Raw genomic sequence first — 7,448 nt, 5'->3', positions numbered from 1 at the left:
GAAGAAGTATACTTGCAATTGTGCAATGTAGTAAAGAACGTATAGCTGCTGCAAAAGAAATCCAGCTACAAATAGCCTCAAGAATTTCATTACGCCCTCAGTTCAAGCATGGGTTCTGTGTGCAGTTCCAAATGCGTCATCAACAAAAAGGTCAGCTACCGAAGTGAGCTTCTTTGCATGCTCAGGGTCATTCTCCTCCTCCTTCGACATTTCTGATCATAATACGATAGTAGTGCATTACATAAAGATATATAGTTACTTGGAAAGGTTAGCAACATTTGCAAAGAGCTACAAATCAGACTCAACTATTAGATGATCTAAATGGTAACTGTATTTGTTAGTGGCTGACCATTCTTATATGCAGCGAATGCCATTAATTTATATTATTAAACTAAATAAGTGGTTTCATATCTGCAGCCATACCTTTTCACTGTTTTATAAATGTCACAGATAATTCAATCAATAAATAACACATAGTTTATTGTATATCTCTTCTGTTTCAGTACTATAGTATATCTTCTAGTTTACATGTAAATGGTAAATACACTTGTAAACTGGTCACAATTTTTATGTGCAGTGAATGCCATAGAATCATTTAACTTGGCAAATATTTTCAATGGAATCTAATCTTTCACCAAAGCAGAGAAGTAGTTTCATTCCGATAACCATCTACTAGAAAAACTACCTTTCTATCGTGTAATATACTGCATAGAAAATACATCATGGTGATAAAATAGAAACTTACTTACATGCCACTATCTTATCTGAGAAGGCTCAACATTAGTTGCTTCTTCAAGATCCACTTTCCTCCTTCGGAACTTGGAGACTACATGTACAACCAAGGACTGAAAAATCGATATTTTCCACTAAATATCGCCGAACATATCGTTATTCTCACGGTTCGATATAAATTCTCTTTACCATCATAATTTCGGGAGATATTTTGGAAATATCGCGATATTTCCGAAACTATCCCGAAATACTGGAATTTTCTCCAATTTCTCGCGATATTCTTGTCTTTGACTGCCACGTGTCCCATGTGAGCCTAGAATTTGGAAGTAAAAATAGGCCCAATTGTAGTCTGCAGCAATCGAACATGTGATCCCTTATAAAGGAGTCAAAGACCTCAACCATTCCCACTATGTAGACAAATGGTTATAGGATACATTTATTTATATATATCCTTATCTAAAAGCTATTTAAACTATATTTCCGATATTTCTATCGAAATATCAAATTTTCGGAATGTCGATATTTCCGTCATCACCGATATTTCCAAAACTTGAGATAATGGGTGTAATCCAAAAAAAGATTCATAAGTGGTTGTTAATGGAGTTGAAGTTACCGAATTCTGAGGAGTGGGTATCAATTTATGCTTAATTGCTCCGCATATAGTCCCTCTAACCATATTTTCTAAGAATAGATAATTAAGAGAATGATATAATCCTACCAAAACTTATAGAATAAGGAGTTGCATTTTCTATGAAATCAATACACTTTAGATTCGGATCCATGAATACGGTCTCCTGTTTTGGCCCGAAGGCTTCCAATGGTGTCCCCCATTCTGTTTATTATCAAACAAACTTAACAAATAAAACTTACCTTTTCATTTGATACTTTTCGTTGCAATATCTTCACCGTATGCTCTCACTGATTTCCTTCTTACCTGAAAAGCACAAGGCTACAAATTTAAGGTAGGCACAAGGCTACAAGGCTAAAACATCTGTTCAATTATAAGAATATGTCAACCCCATAAACAAAACTCAAAATAATGGACATAAGATTAAAAATCTGAAATATTGCAGACATGGACTTACAGCTCAACCAACTTCTGCTCAACTAAACAAAAAGAACAAAGAGAAGTTTCATAACCTAGCCTATGGAAACAATATGCCTAGATTCACTTGAATATGAAGTTCAGTTTTTCCAGAAGCCCTTGTTATTCTTCATCTCATAACCAAAATACATAAGCAAAATATTCTATGACAAAAAACAGAAGACATGTAAACAGAAAGATGTGAACATTAGTACCTCTAATTGTTCATCCATGTCCCAGACCTGGCAAGGAGAAAATATGTCTTGTACTTGTCTTCTCTTCTATGTGCGTACAATAACATCCCTGGTTCCTTGTCTTCTCTTCATAGAATCAGAGACAAGACCAAAACACAATGTACATCCAAGATTTTTTATTTCATTTTTAATTTCTAACATCTTCAATTGTAAGAGCCAGAATTCAGTCCAGCCACAGATGACAAATGAAGAATCCTCTGTTGTGGGTCTTAATGAAGTTCTTTTATTTATATATTTAATCATCAGACCTTTCCATTCATATATGTGAAGTCAAGTTCATGCTACTAATTCTATAAATCAAACAATGAAAAAATAATAAAAAATTATAGTACTATATACTAACCATGCATATCAATCATCAAGGTCCAAACATCATCTAAAATCCTAGTCAGAATCCCATTGTACTAATCTTATGGCTTCCCGAGAGTTTAGAACTTAACAAATTAAGATGATAATTGTACATAGCCAACTGAGAGAAAGAGAGCCTATTGCAAGTCTCTAATTCTGCACATAGTAAGATGTGTTGAATTGCAGTATGGGTTACAACAAGAGTAGTCCTCTTTCAATTTTATCCTGAACAAGAAGATGGGTAAATATTCAACGCTTATTTAACTTGCAGAAGCATAATTTCTGCATCAGTAAAAACAGTCTAGTTATACATGAACTAAATTCAACAACTCAACTTGGCCAGTCCAACATGGCAATCTAAAGAGCCAAAACATGCACACTTATCTTAAGCCTACCATCATCTCAACCAAGACTAGGTGCAGCCTTACTAGTAGTACACAACAGCTCGTCCACATATAAGTTCACCATTCCATTAGATTGATGTCAAATGCAGGCATATAAAATAAGTTAATAGCAAACATTCTTAATTTTTCACATTAAAAGCCGAACAGAAAAAAGAGATTGAAATACAATTACCATCTACCCCCAAGCCAAACTCTCCATATGCTGATAAGCATCTCTTCATTTAACAGGTGAAGACGTGTATATGTTACATATCGTCGTAAAACTCTGAACCTGAATATTGAATGAGAAGATCACATGACCATTGCGCAGTAAGAGGACTGAATTATGTTTCCCATTTTCCTCCTCATCAAGATACAAAAATAGACAACAGAATGGGCTAGTATAAGGAAAGGCGACACTCATGAGACCAAGATTAATCTCACAAAACACATAAATAACTCACTAAGTTCTAGAAAACCATATTCAGTTCTCAAAAAATTGCCACCGAATAGTTTATATAGCATTTTTTAAATACGTATCTAGGGATTCGAGACATAGTAACAAGTTAAATTTCACTAACACATAAACAAGAAGACTCCAATCTCTACTAATGTCATGTCTAGATCGAATTAAAACAAATGGGCAAATATTAAGAGTTAAATCTACTCACCATATCCAAAATCAAACAACTCACAGCTCATCCCAAAATTTACATATTCAATTTCAGAAACCCTGGATTTCGCAATTGAAATGAAGTCGAAGGGAAGGGAAGAGGAGAATTTTACCAGAAACGGAGGGAACCCCATCGTCGCCGTCTTTCAGCTCTGTCGCAGTCGACGTCGCTATGGGTCGAGAGAAGTTAGCTCGAAATTATGTAAATTATTTGCAGCTCATATATACGTTTTTTTTTTTGGTCGAATCATATATATGCTGATATGCATTAGATCTTTTTCCATACACTACCGGTGGTTTTTTTTATACGAATACACTACCGGTGGTTACCAGCGAAATTCGAACAGAGAGTGTTTGATCGTTTAGAATTAATCTCAAACAGTCTTATGTTACGTGTTCATTTTTCTTATCATTAGACCATCAGGGCACCAGTACGTACTGTTTAAGATCTTGAATTCTTGATATCAACTGAACTGATCAAGAGCATACAAATTAAGCTACTATAGTAATCAAGCTGATATTAGTGATATATATATATATATATATATATATATTCTATATGAAGCTAGAAAGCATAATAAGATCCGCAATTAATCCTAACTCGCACGCTTTCTTTTAGATAAGAAATCATTATATAATACATATAATAATGATCATTTTCCGTCATGTATATATATGCAGAGATTCTCAATTACGGATCTCTGTTTATAAGTAATTCTACGGATGAACAATGTCAGCCCTCTGATAGCCAAAAGTCAGTCTCGTAGGTGGACGAATCGAACCGAAATAAATATTGAAGCTTGGATCAATAATACTGACCCAAAAAGTACTATATTTTTTACTAAAGTATTAAGTTATTATCAAATAATGGATAAAATAAATAAGCAAAATTTTGATCCATTTAATTGATACTGAACAGCTATGATTAGAAACATGAACAAAAAACAGGTCTCTCTTAAATCTAATACGGGTGGGTTTTAATGGGTACCACCCGAGTAGTCCTTCCATCTCCAATTCTCCACCTCGGTGGTGTCGGAGGACTGAGAATTGATTGAAAAAAAACTATATATATATATATATATATATATATATATATATAGAAGACGCATTATTATCAGGCAGATTATAAACCTGAATAAACTGATTGACTTGCAAAGCAACTACAAAGTAGGAATTAAATATCAGGCAGATCGATTATAAACCTAGATAACATTGTTATCGAACTGACACTGCAAGTATGTGAACTATGATGATTCTCTCTTCTCATTAGTCATTAACTTGCACGAGGATTGAATTACCTTATATCTAGCTAACAGAAGAGCACCGTAGTCATTTCAATCATGTTGCTCTCCTTCACAGTAACATGCACTGTAATACTACTGCACCAAGTAAGAAATTACACTGTTAATAAGATCGAATGCAGCTAGCTACGTACTGCGTCCGTTCAATGAGTTACTGGTGTAAGGTAATGGGCTTCTGTCAAAGGGTTCATTGTTAACTAGATTTGTGCTGCCATGTCCATATAATTCATGCACCAGGACCCAGAAGATTTGTCAACACCATGTTGATAGATATACCTGCAAATAATACAACCTAAAAATTCAACTATAAGTATAACTAGGATCATGAACATTTAATATATGTATGTATATATATATATATATATATCATATATTTATGATTGGAAAATGTCAAATGCTCATATAAATATACACGCTTGTGTGCGAAATGTTTCTGTCATGAGACACGCCACGTTAAACAGAAGGGTCTCTGTTTTTCTTCTCAAATCATGTTTTTATTTCAGTACCTAGTCAAGTACTAATCCTCTTCGATGCATTTAATCCCAAACATAAACTTTGAAGGTCTAAATCAGTCTCCTCTCTCAAATTAGTCAAATATATACATGGTTCCTAAATCACACAACTCTTTTGGTTTCAAGTAAAACGTTAGGTGCAGTGTTAAATCTATCTAAAGCCAAGCTTGCTAGAAATGAAGGACCGATGGTGGCCTCAGAAACGTGAAACTTTTCTCTCTTGGGATTTTGACGTTAGACGAGCTAGATGCTATGCCTTTTTTTATGTTAAATGCTACATGATTTGCCAATTCTATTCTGGGTAAGCTAAAGCTTCAATAATTCAGTGGCACATGCATGGCTCACCAAGCAGCCCTTATCCCTTTACTTCATTCAGCGATGAGCCATTTGAATCGAAACTGGGACTGCACAACTCTCCTGCATGATCTAATCTCCTTAATTTGCTTCTTAATCTTTCTACTGTCATATCTCATATCATGCAATCTTTCTAATATGTTATAGATGACTTGGTGCATCGTACACTCGGTTAGAACAACTCCATTCCTAGCTCCAACTATAAAATGCACTCCACTTATCTCAAGTTAGTTGTTGATCAAGATGAATGCTCAAACGGATTAGAATATATGCATTACATGTTAATAAGTAGACTTCGTAGATAAGTTGTTTTGGGCTCCATTTTATAATACTCGGGAGTACGTACTCATTTGCATTATTGCATTGAAATAGTTCCCAAGTGAAATCTAGAACTTGCACTCTTTCGGTGGGTTTAAATTGCCAACCATACCCGTTCAAAGGTGCCTATTTGCTTGAATTTATCACATCACAGTTTGATCTCTTTTCATTCCACGACATTTTTGATGCGTCCTCCTAGAGTTCGTGCATTATCAAACATCATTTTCCTAACAAAGCTTTGGCGTGTTTTTCCACTAGTCGAATCTTTCTTTCCATCTGCTCTATGATGATCTGTGCTATTCACCATTTTAAGGGCAGGTAGTATTTCACATGTCGAGCATATGCATAGGGGGCCAGATCTTGCTTTGCTTGAATTTTGGGATTGGATTAGATTTTTCTGATAGCTGTAATTCCAATCCCTACATATATATTCCGTTACACTTTCATATAATCTTGCTTTCCTGGATTCATAATCTCATTCTCATAGGTTCGTTAAAATGGTGTATCAGATTTACAAGGAGCCCAGCAGAGAATAGCACCAAAGTTGTGATACCCAGCTCATGGCCGTACAATCAAGCAGGGTTTGATGGCGGGCTTTGACAAAAGAAAGAGAAAAGTGTTCTTTATAAAATGAAAGCAAGCAGCATATGCTAATATTTTTCAAGATAAACAAGTGAAAATAAAACGAGAAAGAGAGAAATTATTGAGGGGGTAGGGAGATGAAAGAAATAAATGAAATGATAAAATGGGCAGCATGGAAGATGCAAAGTGGTGATATACATGTATATATGAACACTAACATGAACACATGGAAGCCAAAACAACATGCACCCACTATGGAACAAATCATTTTTCATCATTAGATCACAACACCCTCTTTTTGTCATTTGCTCCAATGCATGCCTACTTTAGATCAAATTTCATCATAGCATCACACCTGCCTAATGTAATCCAATTTTTTTCAACTAAATTAAAATGGCTTTTAACCCAATTATAAATCATTTGATTCATTTAGGTGAGATGATTATTTCATAACTCTCAAACATAACATTTACTAGCATAAAAGATGGCCTAACAATAACAAGCAGAAAATACAATATAAACACAAACACGTACAATCCAACGTACTAAATGCAAACCCTTTGAAAGCGAAAAATCCAAAGCGTTGTATACGTCTGCCACTTCCACAAGTTGATTCATGGGGTGACATAATAATAAACTGAAAAGCTATACAATTATTGATCAATTTGAAGTCATATCGTTTTCAGGTACATAAACTTCAACTTGAGGCACCACCATTATGTCACCGATGTTTCAAAGCAAATAGAGTCGTCATTAGAGTAGTACTATTTACTAGTTGGTGCTTTGTTAGGTACTTGTTGGTAGAGATCTTTGATATTATGATAAGTATTTGTAATCAGGGGTTTAGGTTTCGCGTCCCTCTTGTATTCAACAGTTTTATTAATGAAAGTTTGAGAGTAGTCCCCTC

General features: G+C 34.7%; 1 long non-coding RNA gene across 2 annotated transcripts; it reads right to left on the bottom strand.

The window, feature by feature from the left end:
• Window positions 1–753: 753 nt before the first annotated feature.
• On the bottom strand, window positions 754–3,710 carry LOC126800106 (uncharacterized). 2 transcript variants are annotated; one of them, XR_007672682.1, is made up of 4 exons: window positions 3,588–3,672; window positions 2,995–3,093; window positions 1,603–1,666; window positions 754–826 (listed from the first exon to the last, which is right to left on the bottom strand). It is a non-coding gene; the product is annotated as an uncharacterized LOC126800106 (long non-coding RNA). The 2 variants fall into 2 exon arrangements; XR_007672683.1 differs by lacking the exon at window positions 2,995–3,093 and having other exon boundaries at window positions 777–826; window positions 3,588–3,710.
• Between the last annotated feature and the right edge of the window lie 3,738 nt (window positions 3,711–7,448).

The sequence above is a fragment of the Argentina anserina genome, chromosome 6 (assembly GCF_933775445.1).
Source record: "Argentina anserina chromosome 6, drPotAnse1.1, whole genome shotgun sequence".
In the NCBI taxonomy this organism is placed as follows: Eukaryota; Viridiplantae; Streptophyta; class Magnoliopsida; order Rosales; family Rosaceae; genus Argentina; species Argentina anserina.
The sequence above is the reverse complement of the archived record's forward strand: the minus strand, read 5'-3'. Positions and strand labels throughout refer to the sequence as shown.